The following is a 27,917-nucleotide window of genomic DNA, read 5'->3' as shown; positions in this document are numbered from 1 at the left end:
TTATCGTAACAGCTACCGAAAAACGTCTCTCACGGTATGCTACCTATCGAGAGTGTATACAGACATGATAAGTGAGAGATTTTCTCATTCTCCTTTGGATTCAAACCCTGGCCTTTATTCAATTTGCGCCAAGGTGTCGAAGCGTCCATAGTTCGAAAAGCTGAATATGGTACGCAACTTCATTCGAAAAATGTGTCGTCTAATATTCAATTACTACACTTTGAGTGCACATCATTTAAATGTGGGTCTTTGGAAATCAAGCTCTGTGATCATGTCGTATGGATCATGTCGTATGGGCGTGCGAGGAGAGTCATGGCTAACAACTGAACATCTCTAGGTCAGAGGAAAACAACCAAAACACAATTGAAGAACTGTTGGCGGTTCTTGAACTCGAATACATGTCCCTTATCTACCAATCATTTTTGAAATGTAAGACTGCTAATGTTTGATTGTAATCATTGTTGGCTTTTTTTTGACTAAAATGAAAATTAAAAAATTAAAGACCGTCACGAAATTAAGTAAGATTTATAACAATAGTACCTTTATCTTTCGTTGGATTTTTAAGATTTATATATCAATCAATTCGCAAATTTTCCGCCAATTTGCGAATTGTATTAAAACTATTGATTATCAACGTTAAACTTGAAAGTTTTAATTATTTCACCCCTGGTAAACATGTCAGAACCAACCAATTCGATTCATGCATCACCAACACGGACATCAGCTTGATGTAAAGTACACACCTTTGGGCCTACCGCTCAGCGATGCCAGATTTACGGGCATTTCCGTAGATTTGCGGAATTGAATGCTTTCTACGGATCTACGGATCCGTAGATAAAAACTACGAAGAGAAAGAGAAGAGTATCAGCGTTGAGGAGAGTTCAATTTCCACGCTGATACTGTTCCCTCCCTTCCCTTTCCATAATGAAAGTAATCTTGATTTTTTTCTGGTGGATCATTGATCGAGATTACAATACCGCAAAAGTCCAGTAAAGAATCACATTGAAAATAATTCTTGTGTATGATCCATGAAGCTTGTTGCAAATAACCAATTCAATCAGTAAATCCTATTTAAATTAATTAAATTATTGAATAACACTCTTGCTCTTGTGTTCTAATACTGAAGCTAAGTTTGAACAACCGTGTTTGCAATCTTTGTGGAATTCAGGATTCACCCTCAACCAGTTAGAAGTCAGTAAAGGAAGGTCCCACTGATTGAAAACGAGGTAAGCCGGCTACCCAATATTTGGTCCTTCGAACCGTATAATTTCCCAATAATGCGGCTTGAAGGACAATTATATCGAATTACCGGACCCTCTTCAACATATAGATAGATAATTAGAGTTTAGAAACTCCTTCGGAAATTCCTTTATCATTTCTCTCAGAAATTCCTTAAGGAATACTTTTCGAAAATCCACTCAAGTTCTTCTTCGGAAAATCCTTCAATAATTCATTTGTAAATTCCTCCAAAAATACTTTCGGGGGCTTCTCCAGGAGTTCCAAATAATTTTCAAAAAATCCGAAAATAATTCCATTGCACATTCTTCCAGGAGTGCCTTCGGAAAAGTCCCTGTAAATTTCTTCAGAAGTTTCGGAGACGAGCCAGCCTCGGGAGACTTTCATCCTTAATAAAGACACAAAAAAAAATTCTTCAGAAGTTTCTTCGAAAGTTTCAACGGGAAATCCTCTGAAAATTCTTCTTAAGACTTTTGAATGTCGAACATTCTTTTAGAAAACTTTGGAAATTCCTTTTGTAATTCGATCAGATGCACCTAGAGCTTCGTCCTGGAATTTTCTAAAGAAAATTCCAAATGAACTACTGGCTAAATTTATGAACAAATGGATTTTTTTTTGTAGCGATTAACATGAAAATTAATAAAATAATTTCTGACCTGTAGAAATTTCTGAAAATATTACTAAAGAATTTTTGGTGGAAACTTAATAATCCTGAGAAGAACCTCTGATGAAAAGAAGCTTACTAGTGTTGTCCTATCGAAATTTTCGAAGGAATTTGTGGGAAGTTGGTATAATTGTGGTATAATTCGAAAGCAACTCCTTTAGGAAGTTCCGAAGAAGTGTTTGCGGAGGATTTTCCAAAGAAAGTCCTGTTGGAATTTAAAAATAAATTCCTGGATAGTTTTTGATGGAATGTCAAGAGGATTTCTGATGGAATTTTTCCCATAGGATTGTTTAAAGTATTTACAGAAAAATATCTAGAAGACTTTCCAAAGAATTTCTGGATAAATCTATGAAATACAACCAGGATGTTTATTTCAAGATTTATTTTTGATTTTCTGGAGGAACTCTTGGATTAAATAGAAGTTTGTTAATGGCTGGATTGTAATCTCGATATTTTAAAGGTTTTCGTTTGCTTCGTTTGCAATCCTAATATCAGAGTAAAAATAGGGATTTATTTTACTTTTGTATTGGATTAGTTGTGACCTTATAGATCTTATGTAGTATAGCAACTGCCATTTCGGCGAGTGTCGAAGTGTGTGTAGGGGACTATGCCTTGAATGTATTTCTTTTTGTTTTTTTTTTCATACAAGTTAGGATATTACAAGACCAGTAACTATACATTTTGACGGTTAATGGCCTTGTTGTACGGAATTGATCCGCTTCATTTTCTCTTTGTGTCTTGCGCGCACGTCATTTTCTTTGTAAATTTCACGGCATAGTGGCGTTGGTGTAAGCAAAATTTTCGCTCCGGTGGCGCCTATGTCGGTCGTGGCAGCAACAGCAGCGCGTCATTTACGGTCGATATTCCACGGACCGTGTACCAGTCAGCGTCCGTAGCAACGAATTATCAGATGGCGTTCGAGTGGCACAATTAAAATTAATCGGTCCCTTGTCAGAACCACCATTATACACAGAAGAAAATTTGTTTTACCGAAGTTGTAAAAATTCATCCAACAATGGTGGCCGTTGCTGCAGGAGACTTGTCGTCAGTACAAACAGATTCAGACTTGGAGGAACCGGTTGGGGGAACAGATACTAAAATATCATAATAGCGGATCCATGCAAGAAATTAGCTAATTTTTATGTTTGTTTCATATTTTCGAGACATTCACGGAAGAATTTTTCGAATTTCGCCTTAAACATCTAATGAACTTCTTCAAAAAAAATATTAAAGTTTATCTAAAATATTCATTTGGAAATTATTTTTGGTTTTTCCACGGGAACTACTTTGCAGTTTCGAGAATTTTTTGGACTTACTAACAGAAGTTCTTAAAAAAAAACAAACAAAATTATTTTGAATTTCAGAAGGAAATTATTCGGAATTTACATGAGAAATTGTTTCAAATTTCTTCTACACGAAAATGTTCGGAATATCCACGGAAAGTTCTTGTTGAGTTTCTGTTGAATATTTTTCGAAATTTACACAATTTTTTTTAATAATTGTAGAAGAGTGCGGCTAGTAGAATGGGTGTTTTAACTTTGGCTTGCTCAGTCTATAATAATTAAAACAGTTAGTTTGCCATGGCTATAGTTAAAACAACAAAACAATAACAACGTTCATTCGACTCATGTTTTAACAGTTCTAAATGATCGATTGGCTCACACTGGCCGCTTTCGCATATCTCTCATTATAGGATCCCTAGGTAGGACTGTTCATATGGCAGAAAGACCCATTTGGTCCGAAAATGTTCTTTCTGCAAAACAACTATTTCGACCGTCTAAGAACGGTTCTTAGACGGTTGAATACATTCCACTAAAAGAGCTTAACAATTTCGACCAAACAGCATTTTCTGCCAAATGACTTATTCGGCTAAATGACTTCGAAACAAAATGATCAATTCAGTCGAACGACCCTTTTCGCAGAAAATTCCATTCGCCCGAAATGGTTGTTTGGCAGACAGGACATTTTGGGCAAAATGACCTTTCTTACAAAATTGCATTTTCAGTCAAATGACCTGTTAGGGCAAACAACTTTTCCGGTCAAATTACCAGTTCGGACGAATGTTCCTTTCGGCTGTATGTCGCTTCCGGCCAAACTACATTTTCGACCTGATAACAGTTTCTGATAAACGTCCAGTTCGGCTCGGCTTAATGGAATTATGCTAGATGGCTTAAATGCCAGTATCGACTGGTTACAGAATTTTGTTCAATTGTCATCTGACAAAAAGACCATTTCGCCAAACGAGTGGCCGTTTTTGACCATCCATTCAGTAATTAACATTTGGCCGTATACCAAATAACATTTTTAGCCAGACGATTTGATAGAGCAAACAGCTTGTTTGGGCCAAATTACCAGTTCTCCCGTCTGGTGCTCTCGGCCCATCGAATTTCCGAAGACAATGCAAAGAATTTCCAGTAGAAATCTAAAGAAAATCCTTAAAAATTTCGAGTTGAAAACCATATATTTTTATTTTGAAATCCTAATTTTAAACAATCTTCTGTGGAAACTTTGAAGAATTTTCCGCGGAAATTCAGGAAAATTTCTCGTGAAAATTCCAGGGAGTCTCCCGCGGATATTCCAAAGAATTTTCTGTTTTAAATTTGGCTATGTAGGTAACAGTCTTAATTAATCTAGATTGAGAAAGTTAACGTTAAGACATTCTTTCTTAAAAGTCACTCCAGCTCCTACAATTAGGAAGGCTTTACTGTGTACATTTTTAAAAGTACTCAACAGAAATTCAACAGGAACTTTCCGCGGCTATTTCAAATATTTTTCTGTAGAAATTTGTCTCATGTAAAATCAGAAGAATTTTTTCGCTGAATCTCCAAACAATTTCCCTCCAAACAATTTCCCTTGGGAAATCCAAAGAGCTCCACTTCAAAGTAGCTCCAGTGGTAAATCTGAGAATATTTTCTGAGGAAGTTGATCAGATTCTTCTGGCGAAATTCAAAAGATTTTTCTATCAATGTCTTGAAAATATCCAAAATGACCAATTCAGCCGAATGACACTATCGGCCGAATGTCTATTTCGGCGCTTTCTGCCAAACGACTATTTCGGCCAACAGGCATATTCGGCCAATTGAACTAGTCGGCCAACCGTTATTTTCAAGCGAATGAACTGTTCGAATAAATGACATTTTCGACCAAATAATTTTAGGCTACTTACTGCCGTTCTACGCATAATTGTCCCATGTACATAGGAAATCCCAGCAAACATGGGACAAATATGCGTATGACGGCAGCTTAGTCTTCTACCAAATGGTCTATTCGGTCAAACGATATATTCAGCCAAACAACTTCCAGCCTTGTGGTCTTCGGCCAAGTGGTTTCCTGCCGAATCACCCTTTTTCGTTCAAAAATTCGATTTCAACGAGATATTCTTTGGATTTTAACGGGAAATCCTTCGCCATTCCCACATGAGTTATTCTTAGAAACTAAAATAAGAAATTGTATGGAGTTTTCAAGAAAATTATTGGTATTGGTATCTCTCTGGACTTTCAACTTGATGTTGTAGGGATCAATCAGGAAATTCTACGAAAATTCCATTGAAGCTTCGGCATTTCCACTGAAAATTCAGCGGACTTCTTCAAATTTGAATCGGCATGGAAAATTATAGCGTGGGGCGTATTCGAGGATGGAGAGATGCGGTCTCGAACCGTGTATTGTGGCGTCAAATTGTTGATTCAGTGTTATCTGTTTAAATGTAGACTAAATAAATGAAATAATGAATGGAAAATTATAGATGAGCGGCGTGACAAATTTCAAACGGCGGCGCGCCGATGCAAAAATGTCGGCGGCGGCAGCGTGTTAAAAACTGTCGGCGGCGGCGTGGCGCGGCGACGAACGCCTCTACCTCTGATTAAGTAAGTTGCATAAGCGTAACATTCTGATATGATATGGAAGACTGTTAGGGGAGTATTGCATGCGGTAAGGACTGTGGATTCGTTTTTATCAAGTATGTAGCCATGGGTAAAGCGGGTATGGACAATACGTAGATGAGAGAGAGTGCGACGATATTTCCGATTTTTATTGTCTGGTCAGGGTTAAAAGGTTTATTTATTCTTCTAAATGCGACATCTCTGCTGGAGAACCATTTGAATGCCCAATGTTCTCGAATCGATCCTTTCGTCCTTGGAGGGAACAGAGACAGCCTCAGGACAGGCTTCCCGTCTGGCGCCGGCCGAACAGTCGGCCTCCTCTTTGCCATAGATATCCGGGTGCGCCGGAGACGAGCCAGCCTCGGGCTGAAAGTCTCCTTAATAAAGATACAAAAAAAAAAAAATATCCGGGTGTCCGGGCCACCAGCAGAACGCGATGTTATTGGACACAGCAAGTCTTTCAGCCACCTGAAGCCAGGGACCTGAAGCCAGGGATGCTTTGAAGAAGAAAAGGAGGAGGAGTTCATTTTTAGGAGCAAGCTGGCAGAATCGCTATATATGATGGTATCATCTGTAAAGTTGGTGTTTAGGTTTGAGGCATAATTTGAGGCGCTCGAGCTGTTCCATATTTAGCTAATGAGCAAAATACAGAATACAAGAAAGCATCTTTTCGTGCGCGAGCTTTCCGAGCGAGTCCAACGCGATCCCAGCATCACAACAAGTTAGTTCGAGATTCTTTGGAGAGCGGTCCCAGCATCGACATCAGTGGCGTTCTCTTGCGTAATGGATGTTTGATGCAGATCCGGTTTGCTGTAAATAATCGTACGGCCGTGGTCAGCAATATTATCAAGATTTTGAAATTCATCCAACAATGATGGCCGTCGGCGGTGTTTGCTGCAGAAATGTCGTCGTCGGTGGGAGCAGTACTAAAGCGAAATATTCTCATTTCAATCATTTTATGAAAAAGAAGGTTTTGTTTGCCGTATTGGAAATTGTCGCTCAAGTGAAATTTACTCGCAAAATTGTTTCTTTCGTTTTGCTGCTTTTTGTGACTGAAAATGGGCTTTGAGAGGAGTAAAGCAGCTTTCTGAATTGCCTTGAGATGATGTCTTAGCCGATAGCGGTTCTACCTAGTACATATGTGATGGCCGTCGGCGGTAGTTGAAGAGAAACGTTATGCTGAGAACAGATAACGATCGATAACGATAACGTAAATATTTTACACTTTACATAATATTTGTTTGAAATTGTATCATGTATACAACCTAATATTTGCCCAGGGCTGGTAGCGATCAAAGCCGCTCAAAATAGTGACTTAAGTTACCAATGTTGACGAACAAACAGACCAAATATTGACTTTCAGTTGCAGAAAAAGTGATCAAATTTAGTGACTTTCAGCAAGAGATGAGTAAAACTGAAAATCTCAAAATTTATGAACAAATTGATTCGAGTGCGAAATCCTGCATTTTTGGAATCAAAATTGACTCACCGTAGATTTTCTATACATGAGGCGATTTTGCATAAAAAACTTAAACGTGAGGCTTCCCGCAAATGAGATTGCTCACGCTTGGAGACTAAATGAATTAAGTTTTTGAGTTACATGTTTTTGTATTTAAAATTAAAGCAAATCATTGTATTAAGTATTAAAGCCAATCACCTTAGTACCTATACTATTGTACTATACCCTACAGTATGAGTTCGAACTTTTTCCTAAAACAATTGTAAATGAAAATGATAGATAGATATAAGACAAAATTATTTAATTCATTCCTAGATATCGAATTATTTCGGCTTTCGAAGCTTATGAATCTCCGTCACTCAGTTGGACTTACCCCCCAGATGTATTGTACTATATTGAACAATACCTCATAAACAAAACCTCAAGAATCCCACAAATATGCAACATTGAAAGTATAAGGTAGGAGGTTGAGGGTTACACGTAGATTCTTGTTCGCAAACTTCATATCAATTTGTCTATTTTGAAACATGTGATATGCATATGCGCAGCCAAGATATATAACAAAAAAAATGGAATTGTATTGATTCAGAATAAATGTGTTGGTAGAATCATAATCTAATAATCACAATCTTCGAGGCTTATGCACGAGCGAATCGATTTCACTCGCTTCAAAATTGATTTCGCTCCAAATGTCGTAAAAAACCTAGGCGTATTTTGTGATTACATATGGATTTTTAATATATTATATTAAACCGATTATCTGGGCCAGGATTCTGATGGGATTTGACTTGCGCTAGATACACACAAAAGCTGCTTTGAGCGGATTGATCTTTTGGGTTGAAATTCGAGTTTGATATTGAAGGCTGAGGTCAAGCTAAGGTGTCCTAAGTAGTACAGAGAAAGGCAGTATCACTCCATTGGGATGATAAATTGGGGTTGTTTATTTTGGTAATGCATGTAAAAAACAACACAATGTACTGTTATAGTAGTAGTGGCCACTAAAAAGCAGCCTATGAGAACCAAAAAATATCGAGGTGGGCTCGTCCGGGATTTGAACCCGGGACCTCTCGCACCCTAAGCGAAAATCATACCCCTAGACCAACGAGCCCGTTGAAGATTGAGATGAAAATTACACTACTAAAACGACGCGGTTGACATGACAAACCTTCACAAGGTACAACATCGGATAATCATTTGCTCGACCTATGGATGTGTTTGTGAACGCAAGCGCAAATGAAAAGCAACCGAACCGCGCGGGGTAAATTTATTAGCCAGTCTAGTCCGTCGATATGGACTGGTAAGATGTTTGCGTTCGGTCATAAGCGACATAAATAGAACTGAGTTTTACTCGAATGAATCTAATATGAAATGTTGTTGGTCAGTCGACATGAAACGTTTCGAATGACACGATAAAAGGAACTTGCAAAAAATATGTCAAACTTTAAGAAGGGAGCCTAAATGACGAAAATGTATTTTTTCACGAGATACATTAAAGCGTTAGTCGATTGTTGTTCCGAAATGATTATGGTAATTGTTCCCACATTTTTAGTGCAATATAACTGCCTACATTTTGGCGAAGTAGCAGTTGTTCATAGCGTTAGTGCTTACAGATTGAATTTCATAGTTCGGTTAAAGTTTATTTACTCTTTAAAAATACACCACACAGAATGCTACCTCTACACGATGTTTTAGTCGTATTCTTGATGGTGTGACTTAAATTTTTGATAACTAGGGTTCAGAATAAATTTTGCTTGACAACAAAATATAAGGCTTCTATCGTACCTATCTTGAATTTATAAATATAGAACTATAGTGAAAATGCATCTTATTCCATTTAAAACAACATTACATCCATTTTACAACAATAGCATCAGTCATATGATGCTTTTTATTATTATATTCATGCTGAACATGATTTATGTTCTACTGAGCATAATAACCTTCACCTTTGGACGGGGAGATATAAAACTAGTTTCCGACATCAACAACGTCTAATGTCTACGCAAGTAAAATAAATATTTGTCAGAAGTGGGATTCGAACCCACGCCTTCAGAGAAGACTACGACCTGAACGTAGCGCCTTAGACCACTCGGCCATCCTGACTACAAATGTTTATGCTGCCAAAACCAGAACAGGAAAGATCGTTTCGACCCATTCGATCCGAAGAAACAAATATGTATGTTGTTTCGGCTTCAATAATGCAAAACACACGCTCCCATTGATTGACAGTTTACAGCCCTACATTCAATTGCATTCACCAAAGCCATCAGAATCAATTAAGATCTTTGAAAAATAGCTCATCACAACTGGTTCAGTGGTTATGAATTGGGATAAGAAGAAAAGCCAAATTATAATTTCATATACGAACCCATAGTCGAACAACATACTTACTCGGTAATTACCTGGGACCCGAAGGCATCAAAAATAAAAATGAAAATTTATTTTGCACACCAATACTTATATCTATATATGTATCTACGTTGATACACCGCAAAAATTAAACAGAACTAAAAATAGCCTTTGAAATCAATTCTTTTCAATTCCGTTCTTGCTGTTTCTTCCCATTCTCCAGTTCTTCTAAATTATCTGTTATATATGCACTTGGGTTGGGTTGGAGCTGGTTGATTATAATTCGAAATGTGATCACGATATGAGTATTTTAGAAGAAAAAGGGAAAAAGGCAATAAATAAATCAGTTCTGTTCAATATCAAAATATGTTTAATTACATAAGGGAAATTGCTTTATCGTAGCGATATTTTCTATTATTGTGTAAATGTGAAAATAGCTTATATTGGCTGGACAGACAAGCTTCCAAAATAATTGCAAATTTATATAATCGATATTAGTGTTCTTTTATCTTTAATAAATTTCTTTGTGCTATAATAAATGTTAGAAGTGGGACTCCTATATAAAGTGCTTACAAACATCAGCTTATTTCATGGAAGTCTTTATTTATAAAACATATATTCGAGCTTCTTTTTCGTTGACATGTAACACACGTTGACACTGGGACATTGCTTAATGTTCAATAAATTATATTACGATCCGTTGAAGTCAGGTTTGACCGCAAGGCAGCGCTAGTATACATATATGAGAGATCAGTTTGGTTCCATATCACGAAATCTAAGGGATTTAGAAAGTTACCGTCTTCAACAGCGTTGTTCGAGGATTGGGAACCAATATGCTGAGAAACTGTTTTAGTTTACAATTCATCCACAAGGCGGCGCCATTGTATATAAAAGATCAGTTTGGTTCGACATCTTGGGATCTTTGAGAATTATAAAGTTGCCGTCTTCTACAAAGTAGTTCGAGGGTTGGAAACCAATATGTTCAAAAACTGTTTAGCTCAAAATTCATCCGCAAGGCGGCGCTATTGTATATGATAGAACAGTTTGGTTCGATATCTCGGGATCTGTGGGATTCAGAAAAGTTGCCGTTTTCTAAAAAGTTGTTCTAGGATTGGAAACCAATATGTTGAGAAAATGTTTTGGTTGGAATTCTTGCGCAAGGTGGCGCGACTACGCACTTAAAAAATTGACAATTTTTACGGGCGTTCCGAATTATCCGGAAGGTCGTCTAGTGGCAACATGTGGTCACAGTTGCATAAAAGCTATAAAAGCTATTCTCAATTGATGCACAACGAATTTTGTGACGAATACTTAGTGGTTTGGAACAAATTGGTAAACTGACTGAAAAGATATCCCACTTTTACTCAATATCCCTAGCAGCACACATGTTCCACTTAGGTTACTGAAACTCGTATGTGACCAGATTTAATCACAAACAAGTTGCTGCAACCTATTTTGCTTGACTTGTGCTGCTCGGGATGTTGTACTTTTTACAACAGTGCGAGTCCCGGAAGGTTAAATAAATCTCCGAAGGATATTCCAAATATGTTTTTGAATACTTTTCTAAAAAAAAAATGTTTTCAAAGGAATTCCCAAAGGAATTTCTGAATAAATTCCGAAAACAATTCACATAGGTGTTCCTAGGGAATTTCCCAAGGAATCCCCAAAATAATTTCGTATCAAGTTTTCAAAGAAATTTCGGGGTGAATTCCTTAAGGAATTTTCTACGGTTATTCTAAAGAAATTTTCCCGGAGAAATTCTTAAAAGATATTTTGATGGAATACTTAGAACTCCTTTTTGAATTTTCAAAGGAATATCTGGTGGTATTTCTAAAGAAATTTCTAAATTTATTTCTGAAGTAATTTCAGAATGAATCCTTGAAAGAATTTTGAAAGGAATTCTTGACGTAATGTCCAAACCAATTCTTTGAGAAATTCAAGAATAGGGTCATAATTTTGACACTGTTTTGGCCCACAAATCTATACCAGCTTTTAGATTAGGGTCTAAGTAATTGTTAGATAATTGGAGAACAACGAATTTTATGACGTCAATGGCCAACTTTTGAATAGTTGGTCAAATAGAATGAAGTCCAATACAATCCAAATCTAAACCCAAAATCAATCCAAATCAAATGTAATTCAAATCCAATTCCAATCTAAATCTAAATCAAATCCCATCCAAATCCAATCCAAATCCATCCAATATCTGAATCAATTCCAAATTCAATTCAAATCCAATCGAAATTTGAACCAAATCCAATTTAAATCCATATCTGTTTCAAATCCAATCCAAATTAAATTCAATTTCAATCAAAATCAAGTCCAAATCAAATCCAATACAAACCAAGCCCAAATGCAATCCAAGCAAATCCAATCCAATCCAAACCAATCCAAATTCAACCAAACCAATCCAAACCAATCCAAATCCAATACAAACCAAGCCAAATCCAATCCAAACCAATCCAAACCAACCAAACCAATCCAAACCAATCCAAACCAATCCAAACCAATCCAAACCAATCCCAATCCAACCAAACCAATCCAAACCAATCCAAACCCAATCCAAACCAGTCCAAACCAATCCAAATCCAATCCAAACCAATCCAAACCAATCAAAACCAATCCAATCCAAACCAATCCAAACCAAACCAATCCAATCCAAAGCCAACGCAAACCAATCCAAACCAATCCAAACCAATCCAAACCAATCCAAACCAAACCAAACCAATCCAAACCAATCCAAACCAATCCAAACCAATCCACATCCAACCCAACCAATCCAAACCAACCAAACCAATCCAAACCAATCCAAACACAATCCAAACCAACCAAACCAATCCAAACCAATCCAAACCAACCAAACCAATCCAAACCAATCCAATCCAAACCAATCCAAACCAATCCAAACCAATCCAAATCCAATCCAAATCCAACCCAAATCCAATCCAAATCCAATCCAAATCCAATCCAAATCCAATCCAAATCCAATCCAAACCCAACCCAAACCCAATCCAAACCCAATCCAAACCCAATCCAAACCCAATCCAAACCCAATCCAAACCCAATCCAAACCCAATCCAAACCAAATCCAATCCAAATCCAATCCAAATCCAATCCAAATCCAATCCAAATCCAATCCAAATCCAATCCAAATCCAATCCAAATCAAACCAATCCAAACCAACCAAACCAATCCAAACCAATCCAAACCAATCCAAACCAATCCAAACCAATCCAAACCAATCCAAACCAATCCAAACCAATCCAAACCAATCCAAACCAATCCAAATCCAAACCAACCAAACCAATCCAAATCCAATCCCACCCCAATCCAAACCCAATCCAAACCAAATCCAAACCCAAATCCAATCCAAATCCAATCCAAATCCAATCCAAACCCAATCCAAACCCAATCCAAACCCAATCCAAACCCAATCCAAACCCAATCCAAACCCAATCCAAACCCAATCCAAACCCAATCCAAACCCAATCCAAACCCAATCCAATCCAAATCCAATCCAATCCAAATCCAATCCAAATCCAATCCAATCCAAACCAACCGAAACCAATCCAAACCAACCAAACCAATCCAAACCAATCCAAACCGATCCAAACCAATCCAAACCCAATCCAAATCTAATCCAAACCAACCAAACCAACCAACCAAACCAATCCAACCCAACCAAACCAATCCAAACCAAACCAATCCAAACCAATCCAAACCAATCCAAACCAAACCAAACCAATCAAAGTCCAAACCAACCAAACCAATCCAAACCAATCCAAACCAATCCAAACCAACCCAAACCAATCCAAACCAATCCAAACCCAATCCAATCCAAACCAATCCAAACCAACCAAATCCAATCCAAACCAATCCAAACCAATCCAAACCAATCCAAACCAATCCAAACCAATCCAATCCAAACCAATCCAAACCAATCCAAACCAATCCAAACCAATCCAAACCAACCAAACCAACCAAACCAATCCAAACCAATCCAAACCAATCCAAACCAAACCCAATCCAATCCATATCCACTCCAAATCCAATCCAAAGCCGATCCAATTCCAATCAAAATCCAATCCAAGTCCAAACCAAACCAAACCAATCCAAACCAATCCAAACCAATCCAAACCAATCCAAACCAATCCAAACCAAACCAATCCAAACCAATCCAAACCAATCCAAACCCAATCCAAATCTATCCAAACCAATCCAAACCAATCCAAACCAATCCAACCAATCCAAACCAATCCAAACCAACCAAACCAATCCAAACCAACCCAAACCAATCCAAACCAATCCAAACCAATCCAAACCAATCCCAAACCAACCAAACCAATCCAAACCAATCCAAACCAATCCAAACCAATCCAAACCAATCCAAACCAATCCAACCAATCCCAATCAAACCAAACCAAACCAAACCAATCCAAACCAATCCAAACGCAATCCAAACCAATCCAAACCAATCCAAACCAATCCAAACCAACACAACCAACCTAATCCAATCCAACCAATCCAAACCAATCCAAACCAATCCAAACCAATCCAAACCAATCCAAACCAATCCAAACCAATCCAAACCAATCCCAATCCAAACCAATCCAACCAATCCAAACCAATCCAAACCAATCCAAACCAATCCAAACCAATCCAAACCAATCCAAACCAACCAAACCAATCCAAACCAATCCAAACCAATCCAAACCAATCCAAACCAACCAAACCAACCAAACCAACCCAAACCAATCCAAACCAACCAAACCAATCCAAACCAATCCAAACCAATCCAAACCAACCAAACCAATCCAAACCAATCCAAACCAATCCAAACCAATCCCAAACCAATCCAAACCAATCCAACCAACCAAACCAACCAATCCAAACCAATCCAAACCAACCAAACCAACCAAACCAATCCAAACCAACCAAACCAATCCAAACCAATCCAAACCCAATCCAAACCAACCAAACCAATCCAAACCAATCCAAACCAATCCAAACCAATCCAAACCAATCCAAACCAATCCAAACCAATCCAAACCAATCCAAACCAATCCAAACCAATCCAAACCAATCCAAACCAATCCAAACCAATCCAAACCAATCCAAACCAATCCAAACCAATCCAAACCAACCAAACCAATCCAAACCAATCCAAACCAATCCAAACCAATCCAAACCAACCAAACCAATCCAAACCAATCCAAACCAATCCAAACCAACCAAACCAATCCAAAACCAATCCAAACCAACCAAACCAATCCAAACCAATCCAAACCAATCCAAACCAATCCAAACCAATCCAAACCAATCCAAACCAATCCAAACCAACCAAACCAAACCAACCAAACCAATCCAAACCAATCCAAACCAATCCAAACCAATCCAAACCAATCCAAACCAACCAAACCAACCAAACCAATCCAAACCAATCCAAACCAATCCAAACCAATCCAAACCAATCCCAAACCAATCCAAACCAATCCAAACCAATCCAAACCAATCCCAAACCAATCCAAACCAATCCAAACCAATCCAAACCAATCCAAACCAATCCAAACCAACCAAACCAATCCAAACCAATCCAAACCAATCCAAACCAATCCAAACCAATCCAAACCAATCCAAAACAATCCAAACCAATCCAAACCAACCAAACCAATCCAAACCAATCCAAACCCAAATCCAATCCAAATCGAATCCAAACCAAACCCAAACCAAACCCAAACCGATCCAAACCAATCCAAACCAATTCCAAACCAATCCAAACCAATCCAAACCAATCCAAACCAATCCAAACCAATCCAAACCAATCCCAATCCAATCCAAACCAATCCAAACCAATCCAAACCAACCAAACCAATCCAAACCAATCCAAACCAATCCAAACCAACCAAACCAACCAAACCAATCCAAACCAACCAAACCAATCCAAACCAACCAAACCAATCCAAACCAACCAAACCAACCAACCAAACCAACCAAACCAATCCAAACCAATCCAAACCAATCCAAACCAATCCAAACCAATCCAAACCAACCAAACCAACCAATCCAAACCAATCCAAACCAACCAAACCAATCCAAACCAACCAAACCAATCCCAAACCAATCCAAACCAATCCAAATCCAATCCAAACCAATCCAAACCAACCAAACCAAACCAATCCAAACCAATCAAACCAATCCAAACCAATCCAATCCAAACCAATCCAAACCAATCCAAACCAACCAACCAAACCAATCCAAACCAATCCAAACCAATCCAAACCAATCCAAACCAAACCAATCCAAACCAATCGAAACCAATCGAAACCAACCAAACCAATCCAAACCAATCCAAACCAATCCAAATCCAATCCAAACCAAACCAAATCCAATCCAAATCCAATCCAAATCCAATCCAAACCCAATCAAAATCCAATCCAATCCAAATCCAATCCAATTCCAATCCAAATGCAATCAAAATCCAATCCAAATCAAAACCAATCCAAATCCAATCCAATCCAAATCCAATCTAAATTCAATCCAAATCCAATCCAAATCCAATCCAAATCCAATCCAAATCCAATCCAAATCAAATCCAATTCTAATTCAAATTCAATACAACTCAAATCCAAATCTAATCCAAATCCATTCAAAATCCAATCCAATCCAAATCCAATCCAATTCCAATCCAAATGCAATCCAAATGCAATCAAAATCCAATCCAAATCAAAACCAATCCAAATCCAATCCAAACCAATCCAAACCAATCCAAACCAACCAAACCAATCCAAACCAATCCAAACCAATCCAAACCAATCCAAACCAATCCAAACCAATCCAAACCAATCCAAACCAATCCAAATCCAACCAAACCAATCCAAACCAATCCAAACCAACCAAACCAATCCAAACCAATCCAAACCAATCCAAACCAATCAAACCAACCAAACCAATCCAAACCAATCCAAACCAATCCAACCAATCCAAACCAACCAAACCAATCCAAACCAATCCAAACCAATCCAAACCAATCCAAACCAATCCAAACCAATCCAAACCAATCGAAACCAATCGAAACCAATCGAAACCAATCCTAATCCAATCCAAATCCAATCCAAATCCAAATCCAAATCCAATCCAAATCCAATCCAAATCCAATCCAAATCCAATCCAAATCTAATCAAAATCCAATCCAATCCAAATCCAATCCAATTCCAATCCAAATGCAATCCAAATGCAATCAAAATCCAATCCAAATCAAAACCAATCCAAATCCAATCCAAATCCAATCCAATCCAAATCCAATCCAAATCCAATCCAAATCCAATCCAAATCCAATCCAAATCCAATCCAAATCCAATCCAAATCCAATCCAAATCCAATCTAAATTCAATCCAAATCCAATCCAAATCCAATCCAAATCCAATCCAAATCCAATCCAAATCCAATCCAAATCCAATCTTATTCTAATTCAAATTCAATACAACTCAAATGCAAATCTAATTCAAATCAAAATCTAATTCAAATCCAAATCTAATACAAATTCAATCAAAATACAATCTAAATCCAATTATATATTCAAATTAAATTAAAATCTTATTTAAATCCAAATCCAATTCTAGTTCAATATAACAATCCAAATTCAATCCCATTTGAATCCAAATTAAATTCTAATCCAATTCCAATCCAAATCTAATTCTAATCCAATTCCAATCCAAATCCAATCTGAATCAAATATAATTCAAATCTCATGTAATCCACATCCAATTTAAATTAATAAAAATGAGACATTGACAATTCATTAGGATTTTTTATCGAACTCATTTTTATCCAATTTCAAAAAATCAATGTATTTAATACCTGGTGGTTCGCAAGCAATATGGGATATTGCTATATGGGTCGCATATCTTAAAGTTTAGGAACCTCTGAACTATTCTATTCACTGACCTAGACATTGTATGCCGTCACTCCAGTGCCGACTTAACAGCGATTACTACCTTTATATGGATGCCATCTCATTGCCTTATTTATGGAAATGAGAAGGCGGATTTACTAGCAAAGGTGGACGCACAGGAAGGTAAAGCTTATGATAGACAAACAAGTTTTTCTCATTAATTCGTTAGATTACTCTTAAAAATTAGCAAATGAATTTGGCACACAATTAACTTGGACGGTATCTATTCTCCATAGTTCCCTAAATTTCTGCGCAAGCATAGTCTCCAGACACCTCCAAAGAGCGACACTGGACGCCCTGTCACCCTCTATGCCTTTCTGCTCGTATGACATCATTCTATTTCTATCTCGTCTCAATTTTTTCTTGTCACTGTCTTATTGTTCCATGTACCACAAAGCTCCGATCATCCGGAAGATGCTCCCTGATGAACCATGATTCGAGCACGACACTACGCCACACCATTCACGACGTCAAATGCCCAGATGAGCAGCAGATACATCAAACCTATAATATCCCAACTTCGTCCGTCGTCAAATTACGCGGCTTCGCAAAGTTTCATACACGACTAAGCCTGCCATATAATTGAACAAGTGCTAAACTAACAGGTTAACATAATTTTATAAATAAATGAAAGTTTAATTTAACTTTGAAAGACTCCACAAAGATTTGACTTCACATGTTAATATACATTATTATCGAAAATATTTCGTTGTTATTCGATAGCATAACGTACATCGGTACACAGCATACACACATATACATAATTGATATTTAATTAAAAATATTCACAAAACCTCAATAAGATGACTGCCAATTAGTTAAACTCCTTTCTCATAGTGGAAGGGTTCCCTTGTGCAATAGTAAAAACTTCCGAGAAATTCAATTCTCAGACGTGGTTACGCCTATGACCACAGCCACAGAATGCAATTTCTTTAATGCAAACCGGATGACCCTATCAGATGCAGGCACACACAGTCCCTTGATGACGGCCGAAAGAATAAGAAACCTTCTGGTTTTATCAACGAATTGCAGCCCAACTACCTACTCCTCTTGATTATTCCAAACGCATCCTGTTCCAGTCCACATAGTGCCCCCAACTGCTGTACTTCTGGGGCTCAGGGTCCGGTCGGATTGGTACAGATTGTGTTATTGTTCAATTACTCCTTTTTCTTTCGCTTGAACCATCCAAGACCATCATCTTGTCGGTAAAAAGATGTGGAATAAGATTTTCAGATCGAACAACTTCGGGCGATGTCGGTGCCCCCTTAGGGAAGCAGTAGCAACGAAGTGGAGAGACACCAATGGAGATGTTTAAATAATATTTTTCCAATCACAATTGGTTCAAATGAACGTGCCCAACCAAGTCCCCCGCCGCTCCCCTTTCTCACCATCATCGTCGGGGAACAGGAGAATTTGTCGCTTCCTTTAATTGAGCTCCCTGTCCTCTAAGTTGCCCCTACTTCCTCCGGGGCCACTCAATCAAATCAAATTATAATCTCAATATTGGCTGGTTGCTCAGTTGGGGATGTTTGGAAACCTAATTTGAAACTATTCCCCATCGAGGAAAAAGACCAATGGAAATCAATAGAAGAGAAATCCAAATTATTACGAATTGTTTTAAGAAGAATTTATCAAGTAGAATAATGAAAATAATATATTTTCCAGGTAATTACAAAGGGTGATAGTTTTAGAGATCACGCATGATTCACATTAGTGCTACAAGTCCAGCTCTCCGAGTTAATCTTTCAACAGGTGATGCGCTCAAAATTGGTGAATAAAAACTACACGTGCAATTCAAAAACATTTAACTTCTGATAATCCATTTGACCGAGCGTTCGCCCGATTCAATCGCACCAGGCGAGGGAATTGCTCGACACGACATCGAATAATCATCATCGACTGTCATCGGTGGCGCCAACGTGGGATCAAACTTGATTAAAACTCATTTGAATGCTATAATGACAGAATTCGCAACCGATGTCACGCCAGATTGTGAGATCTTTTTCCTCCCATCAAATCACTGGACTCGCTGATCTGGGGAGCAGTGTGGAGTTCCGTTTGGATCGCCCTGGGACCACACTGCCTGCGTACCGTTCGATATGGTACGGGATGCCAACGATGTTGCTTGCAGGTTCAGCAGGTGTCACATTCGCGGCACCACCGCGTGGTTCTGATTATTATTGTTATGTGTTCGTCGAGAAGTTAATTAGAAAAGTTCCTCCACTCATCATCATCGGTCCCATTCTGCTGTCGCCGTTGTCGTTATCGTTTCCGCTGGAACAGGAACCGAAACTTATCGTCGACTACGTCGCAGATGGCAAATTTTTATTCATTCAATCCGGCAAAAGTTGACTCCTAGGTTTGGAGCGTGCGGATTCGCAGGAGTCGCGAAAGAGGAGATGATTTCATGAGAAAGTTTCTACTTAGCATACATGAGACCTGGAGGTACAAGGACAACGACAACGACGGCGACACGGTGATGACACGGATATCGTCCCGCAAACAAGAAGAACAAGGCTGGGGTATAATTACGTTTTTGTGAGCTATGTGCGGGGATATTCCAGTCGTCGTACGATAAATGACATCGAGGAGAATGGAGGAAAAAACGGAACCCACTCAGATCACTTTCGGTCGCATTGAGACTTTCTTAACTGTGCAAAAATGGAAAGGCTGTACAATTTTCGTAAAATAGGCATCATCTATAGAAAAATTTCTTACGCATAGCCCAAAAAGCGGGATAAAAAAAGCATTTACTTGGCAGTAGAAATGATTACAATACCATGCGAATCAAAGAAAATATAAAACCGCGACAACTTCAGCCTTCGCATTCGCGACGACACGCGGTTTTGGCCCTTTGGGACAGTTGCGGAAATCATCTTTTGCCCATATGCAATTTCTACGGTTGTAATGAGGTCGCAACGCTGACTACTCGTTCATTTGGCGGCCTTTCTGGACCCAATGGAACAACTTCTTCAATCTGCATATATAGCGAAGATGAGATTTAATTTCTCTGTCTACAGATACATTTCATGATATCCTGAAATAAGGTCTCACAAAAAAAGGAATTATATTGAGTAAGGGAAATCAAAGCCCCATAGTCATAAAAATCTTTACAATGTACCGAGGCAACATATTGGCCAACCAAAAACCGCGTGATAATACATATTTAGTGTAATCAAATGACCTCGAAATGAAGGCGGACGTCTCGAAATATCTTAAAGATACATTCAATAATTGAATTTTATTTAAATTATTAAAGCAAAAAAAAAATACACATAATTTTATTAGTAGAACGAGAGAATATCACCAAGATTATTATTTACGTTTGAATGCGTTACCGAACGTAAGCTGATGAGGATTCTCGTTTATGCCAGTAGAATAAAATGTGGGACTTGGGTGATAAAAGAGAATCACTAAATATAAATATTTGGTTTATGTTCCTAGAAGAAATCTCGGAATTTTTAAATGGTTTTAAGAGTGTTGTAAGGAATTTCAAAGAAACTTCAAGGTTTCGTATGAACCTTAGAACAAGGATCGGTGATTCTGTAAATATATGTAAGGTACACTGGGGGAAGTGGAAAAAGGGGGTAAGTGTAAAAATCTACTCGAAAAATTGAAATTGAAAATACTTTACAGTTTTTACCACACCATAACATTGTGCAAGAATATACTTTAATGCTCACACTAACACTATTTTAACATTTTAATAATACGTACACTAACACGGTTAACGCTTGAACTGTCAATTTAGGTTTCGCAAAAAGTTGATTTTTGCATTAGTAAAATCAATTCTTATTTGCACACATTGTCCCTTTTTCCGGTGAATTTGTTTCACAGGTGACCATAGCAATACATTCAATTTGTAGTGGTTTGTACCAGGAAAGCAAATAATTTTAAGATTTTACACTTATCCCTGGAATCAAACACTGCGGGTTCTGATCACGCAATGTTTTCCTTCCCTCCAGGGATTATTTCGATAGATGTGTATCTCAATATGTTCCTTCTTTGTTATCATGGTGTTTTTAGTGGTGATTGGACTAATATAAATAAGAAAACGCCTGATGATTCCACCTATAGGTATCGATGCCTTTCACATGTTTTACATATTAAAAAAAATGTATAAGAGAGATAAAAAATAGCACTGATAGGTTAATATATTCCATAATTCACATTCATTTAAAATCATAAAAAGTTTCGCCTTTGCATACATTTTTTTGCGAACAAAATGGTTAGGGACAAGTGCTTCAAAATAGGTGATAATTTTGTACTTCCGTTGTGCACACATACAAACATTCACAGACAGACATCATTTCAATTCGTTAAACTGAGACGATTAGTGCATAACCCTGTAGGTCCCATTTTTCCTATGAAAAGTTCATTTTTGGAGCGAACATATATATTTTACGTACACTTAGTGTCCGAGAAGGCAAAACCAGCCCTCCACCAGCGATTACAAGCAAGGGTGTTATCGATCATTTAGTAATTTGCGTTCGATCATTTAGTAGTTTATCAGTAAGCTGAATTTCAAAACGTGTTGTATGGTGGACTTCTAGTGCGAAGGTTTTTCTACAACTCTGCCTAATAGTTTGTTGTTTGAATTCCACTAGTAACGGAGTTATAGCTATAGTTCCAGTAACTTAGACTAAATGATAACAAAATTAGTTTAAGTTACTGCAACTAGCGCTAAAACTCCGTTGCTAGTGGAATTCTAACAACGAACTATTAGGCAGATTTGTAGAAAAACTTCCGCACTAGAAGTCCACCATACAACACATTTTGAAATTCAGCTTCTGGAATAAGTTATTGATAAACTACTAAATGATCTAACGCAAATTACTAAATGATCGATAACATCTGTTAGGTGGAGGCGTTCGGGACATCATTGAAAACACTTTCTGAAGTAAGTTGTCAGCAAACTCAAAACTAGAAATATATTTATTTTAGTTGTTTAAATTGAGCAAACAGTTATGTAACTCACAAACTTAGTTTCCTTCTTTAAATTCTGCCCAAAAACCTTTCCAACTAACAATACTTTGCACCCTACAATAACATACGAATTACAATTTAATAATTTAATTGCAAATTCACATCTACTTATAGTAAGCTTTCTACTTCGAGGATTTCTTTTCCTTTCCACGGTTTCCTCAGAAACGATAATTCTGTGCTAAAGTAAACTTTTCATTTAGTTTCTTTTTATCCATAAGTAACGACTTCATTTACCTTCTATTTCCAGCTAATTACAAGTCTAATTCACTACTAATATTCAATAAATCGTGCAATTCGTTCAACTTAACAAAGATGTCAGCGCCCTGTGTTTACATCATTTCACCTCGTACATACAACCACCACACTGTTCTCAATGCGAATACAGGTTGCGTTCACGGCTCCGACCCTTTCTATCCCGGCGTAACAACATCCTTGATTACAAGAATTCCTTGGAGACCTATTCTGTTAATCCAATGAAATTATTCAAAAAAAGACATTCAGAGCAATTGCCGTTTTGATTTTAATGATATGTCTCTACTCATCACAATTGAAGGTCAAGTTAATTTGGGTTTTCCACTTACCCCATTCCACTGGGGTAAGTGGAAAAACAACTCCTAACTTTCAAATCTATTTCCATAAATTTCAAGCGACCAAAATGGTTGGTGCAAAATTAACTGTAAGAAGTAACAAGTGATTGATGATAATTAGGAAGTAAGAAGCGAAATGTTAAGTAGTGAGAAGTGAAAGGAGAGATATAACACAGAAAGAAGAAAGCATACAGAAGAGGGAAGAAGATAAAAGTAGGGAAGTGAAAGAATCTCGTTTCTTACTTCTCATTCCTCACTTTTCACTTCTTACTACTCTCTTCTCACAACTCACTTCTCACTCTTTATTTCTCACTTCTCATTATTTACTTCTTACTTCTCTCTTCGCACATCTCGCTTCGCATCTCCCTCTTTCTGCTACTCACTTCTCACTTCCACACTTCTTACTATTCATTTATCACTTCTCACTTCGCACAATTCTCATTTCTCATCTCTCATTTATAACTTCTTATATCTCCCTCCTGACTTCTTATTTCTAACGTATCTCTTTTCACTTGCAACATTTCACTTCTCACTACTACATCGATCTTCAAATTTCCTTTTTCTAACTTTTTATTTCTCAATTTCTACTAAATTCTCACTTCTTACTTCGCTTTTCTCACAGCGCACTTCGCACTTCTCACTACTAACTTTTCACTTCTCACTTTAAATTTCTCACTTTTCATTTTCAATTTTATACTTCTCACTATTCATTTCGCATTCACTCCATACATCTCACTTCTAATTTCCCATTTTTCACTTTTCACTTCTAATTTCTAACTTTTCACTGCTCACTACTACTTCGCACTTCGAATTTCTCACTTCTAATTTTTCACTTCCCACTTCTCACTTCCTTCTTCCCATTTTTCACTTTTTACTTCTCACATATAACCTCTTATATCTGACTTCTGACGTTCTCACATTTCACTATCAACTTTTCTAATTTTTCACTTCTTACTTCCCATGTCTCATTTTTCACTTTTTATTTCTTACTTTACGCTTCTCCCTACTCAATTCGTGTGTTAGACACACTTCTTACATTAGCATAAATCTAAAAACAAATGAGTGACTCACTTCGTACTTCAAATTTCTCATCTCTAACTTCTCTCTTCTCATTTCTCACTTCCCACTACTTACATTCTCACTTCTAAATTCGCACTTCTCGCTACTCACAAAGATGTTATCGATCATTTAGTAATTTGGGTTCGATCATCTGGTAGCTGTAACTCATTGCGGAGGTTGAATTTCAAAATAAATTGTATGGTGAACTTCTAGTGCGAACATTTTTCTACAACTCTGCCTAATAGTTCGTTTTTTGGATCGTAGTGTGAGCGGATGCGGCGATGGTAAGCGGACGTGGAAAAAAATCGTCCGGTAATTTTTTTTAAATATTATTTTACTCTACCATTTCATAAATAACTTCATACAAAATAAATAATACAGACCGGTGTCGAAAATACAAATAAAATATTTTGTATGATGGTACAAGTACAACAACATATAGTTTTTCAATTCAAAATTTCTGGGTTTTACTGATTCGGACCAGTATTCATGTTGAGGGAACGAATTTTTGCCTTTAATTAATAATAAGTAAATAATAGTTCCTTTGTTCTACCGAGAAGGTCGAACGATTGCACAATAAAAAATAATACATGCTAAATATTACTGTATTACAGAGTATATTATATTTATTTCATGTATTTTTTAATTTGATAATTATTTGTACAGTTCACATAATGCACATTTTCAACCTCTGTTCAGGCTGGCAAATCTCTTAAGAATTCTATCATAATTTTTTTATTTCATTTTGTCAATTGACGCATATATAAAAAACTTAACAAAACTTTGACTATGTAAATGGAGGAAACATCTTATGCAATTTATAACTATTAGCTCGTATAATATTCGTTGAATTTTTTATTATATTTACGTCTAATGATGACAAATGTACGCACAAGAAAATCATTTCAGCGGAAGTTCACATCATTCGTACCATTACTTTTTGTGATATATTTAATTGGATGAAAGGATATAGTATAAAATATAATATAAAATAAACAAATAAATGCTTTCGCCAAACACATCGGACTGAACCAAAAATCTAAATAATCATCACTGGATTATCAATTTGGTCGTTTGTTTGCAAGGTTCTTGGAGACATCATATTCATTTAATTTATTACATTATTAATAATCGTTATTCTTTTCAAGCATCATAATATTATGTCGATGTCTTGTGGCTTCGTACAGGACACACATAAAATTATAGCCATTTTTACGACTTTTTGGTTGAAACACATTGAACAGTCTTCTGGTTGTATTTCTGATACACAAATCAATTTAAAAAATGTTCTAATCTTATTCCAAAATTTCATTTTATTATTATTTATTCAGACTAAGGCCGAAGTGGTATATAAGAGTCTTCTCCTTCGGCTCGGTCCATGGCTACACGTCGGAGGGTCCGCAAATCATCTTCCACCTGATCGATCCACCTTGCCCGCTGCGCACCTCGCCTTCTAGTGCCCGTCGGATCGTTGTCGAGAACCATTTTCACCGGGTTACTGTCCGACATTCTGGCTACGTGCCCGGCCCACCGCAGTCGTCCGATTTTCGCGGTGTGAACGATGGATGGTTCTCCCAGCAGTTGATGCAACTCGTGGTTCATTCGCCTCCTCCACGTACCGTCCGCCATCTACACCCCACCATAGATGGTACGCAGCACTTTCCTTTCAAAAACTCCAAGTGCATGTTGGTCCTCCACGAGCATCGTCCAGGTCTCGTGTCCGTAGAGGACTACCGGTCTAATGAGCGTTTTGTAGATTGTCAGTTTGGTACGGCGGCGAACTCTATTCGATCGGAGGGTCTTGCGGAGTCCAAAGTACGTACGATTTCCAGCCGCTATGCGTCTCCGAATTTCTCTACTGTTATCATTCTCGGCAGTCACCAGTGAGCCCAAGTTCACAAATTATTCTACCACCTTGATTTCGTCACCACCGATGCAAACTCGCGGTGGGTGGCTCACATTGTCTTCTTTTGAACCTCTTCCTATCATGTACTTCGTCTTCGACGTGTTAATGACTAGTCCGATCCGCTTGGCTTCCCTCTTCAGTCTGATGTAGGCTTCCTCCATCTTCTCAAAGTTACGTGCTGGGCGGACTTATTGAAAATTGTACCACTCGTGTTAATCCCTGCTCTTCGTATTACCCCTTCCAAAGCGATGTTGAATAGCAGACACGAAAGACCATCACCTTGCCGTAACCCTCTGTGCGTTTCGAAGGGACTCGAGAATGCCCCTGAAACTCGAACTACGCACGTCACCCGATCCATCGTCGCTTTGATCAACCGTGTCAGTTTATCCGGAAATCCGTGTTCGTGCATTAGCTGCTATAGCTGGTCTCGATCGATTGTATCATATGCGGCTTTGAAGTCGATGAATAGATGAAGTGTGGGCACGTTGTATTCGCGACATTTCTGCAGTACTTGGCGAATGGCGAACACCTGGTCTGTGGTGGAGCGTTCGCCCATAAAACCCGCCTGGTAATGCCCCACGAACTCCCTTGCAATTGGTGCTAGTCGACGGCATAAAATTTGGGAGAGTACCTTGTAGGCGGCATTCAGCAATGTGATTGCGCGGTAGTTTCTACAATCCAGCTTATCGCCTTTTTTGTAGATGGGACACACGACACCTTCCATCCACTCCTGCGAAAAAACTTCCTCCTCCTAAATCATGGTAATGATCCAGTGAAGCGCTCTAGCCAGTGCCTCACCACCATGTTTAAATAGCTCTCCTGGTAGTTGGTCAACCCCAGAGGCTTTGTTGTTTTTCAGCCGGCCAATCCGGCCGGGGGCACCGTGCCTAGTGCAGCGGTTGCGGTCCTACCAATGGCGGATCGAATATCTCTCCAGTCATCTTCAAGAGACGCTGCGCCTAGCTGCTCTTCCGTTGGGAGTGCCACTTCCAGCTGCTGCGCGTCTATCGTCTTGTTGTACACCGTCGAGAGTTTTGAGCGTAGGCATACTGCAACGAGGTAGTGGTCGGATCCAATATTCGCACTGCGGTAAGTGCGGACGTTCGTGATGTCGGAGAAGAATTTACCGTCGATTAGAACGTGGTCGATTTGGTTTTCCGTTTCTTGGTTAGGTGATTTCCATGTGGCCTTGTGGATATTTTTGCGGCGAAAGAAAGTGTTGGACTACTATTCCGCGGGAGGCTGCGAAGTTTATCCATCGTTGGCCGTTGTTATTCGATAGGGTGTGCAGACTATCCAGTCCGATGACCGGTTTATACATTTCATCCCTTCCTACCTGTGCGTTCATGTCACCGATGACGATTTTGACGTCCCGCAGTGGGCATCCATCGTATGTCTGCTCCAGCTGTGCGTAGAACGCTTCTTTCTCGTCGTCGGGTCTCCCTTCGTGTGGGCAGTGCACGTTGATGATGCTATAGTTGAAGAAACGGCCTTTAATCCTCAGCTTGCACATCCTTGCGTTGATTGGCTGCCACCCAATCACACGATGGCGCATCTTACCCAGCACTTCGAAGCCGGTTCCCAGCTCGTTGGTGGTGCCACAGCTTTGGTAGAAGGTAGCCGCTCGATGCCCGCTTTTCCACACTTTCTGTCCTGTCCAGCAAATCTCCTGCAGCCCCACGACGTCGAAGTTGCGGGGATGTAATCATCGTAATCATCCTGTCGCAACCTTCAAAGCCTAGCGTCTTGCAGTTCCATTTTCTAAGCTACCAATCGTGATCCTGTATTCGTCGCCTAGGTCTTTGCCGATTATATCGAGTCGTATTATTTCTTATATTGTTC

The 27,917-nt window shown here is 38.3% G+C and overlaps 2 non-coding genes and 1 pseudogene across 2 annotated transcripts; all 3 read right to left on the bottom strand.

The window, feature by feature from the left end:
• LOC134206822 (uncharacterized) overlaps positions 1-27,917 on the bottom strand; it is a 68,356-nt pseudogene that overhangs the window by 30,955 nt on the left and 9,484 nt on the right.
• Positions 8,274-8,345, bottom strand: Trnap-agg (transfer RNA proline (anticodon AGG)). The gene has a single exon. It is a non-coding gene; the product is annotated as a tRNA-Pro (tRNA).
• On the bottom strand, positions 9,258-9,340 carry Trnal-cag (transfer RNA leucine (anticodon CAG)). Its single transcript has one exon. It is a non-coding gene; the product is annotated as a tRNA-Leu (tRNA).

This window comes from Armigeres subalbatus, chromosome 1, assembly GCF_024139115.2.
Source record: "Armigeres subalbatus isolate Guangzhou_Male chromosome 1, GZ_Asu_2, whole genome shotgun sequence".
NCBI lineage: Eukaryota > Metazoa > Arthropoda > Insecta > Diptera > Culicidae > Armigeres > Armigeres subalbatus.
This window is presented reverse-complemented; position numbering and strand designations above follow the sequence as displayed.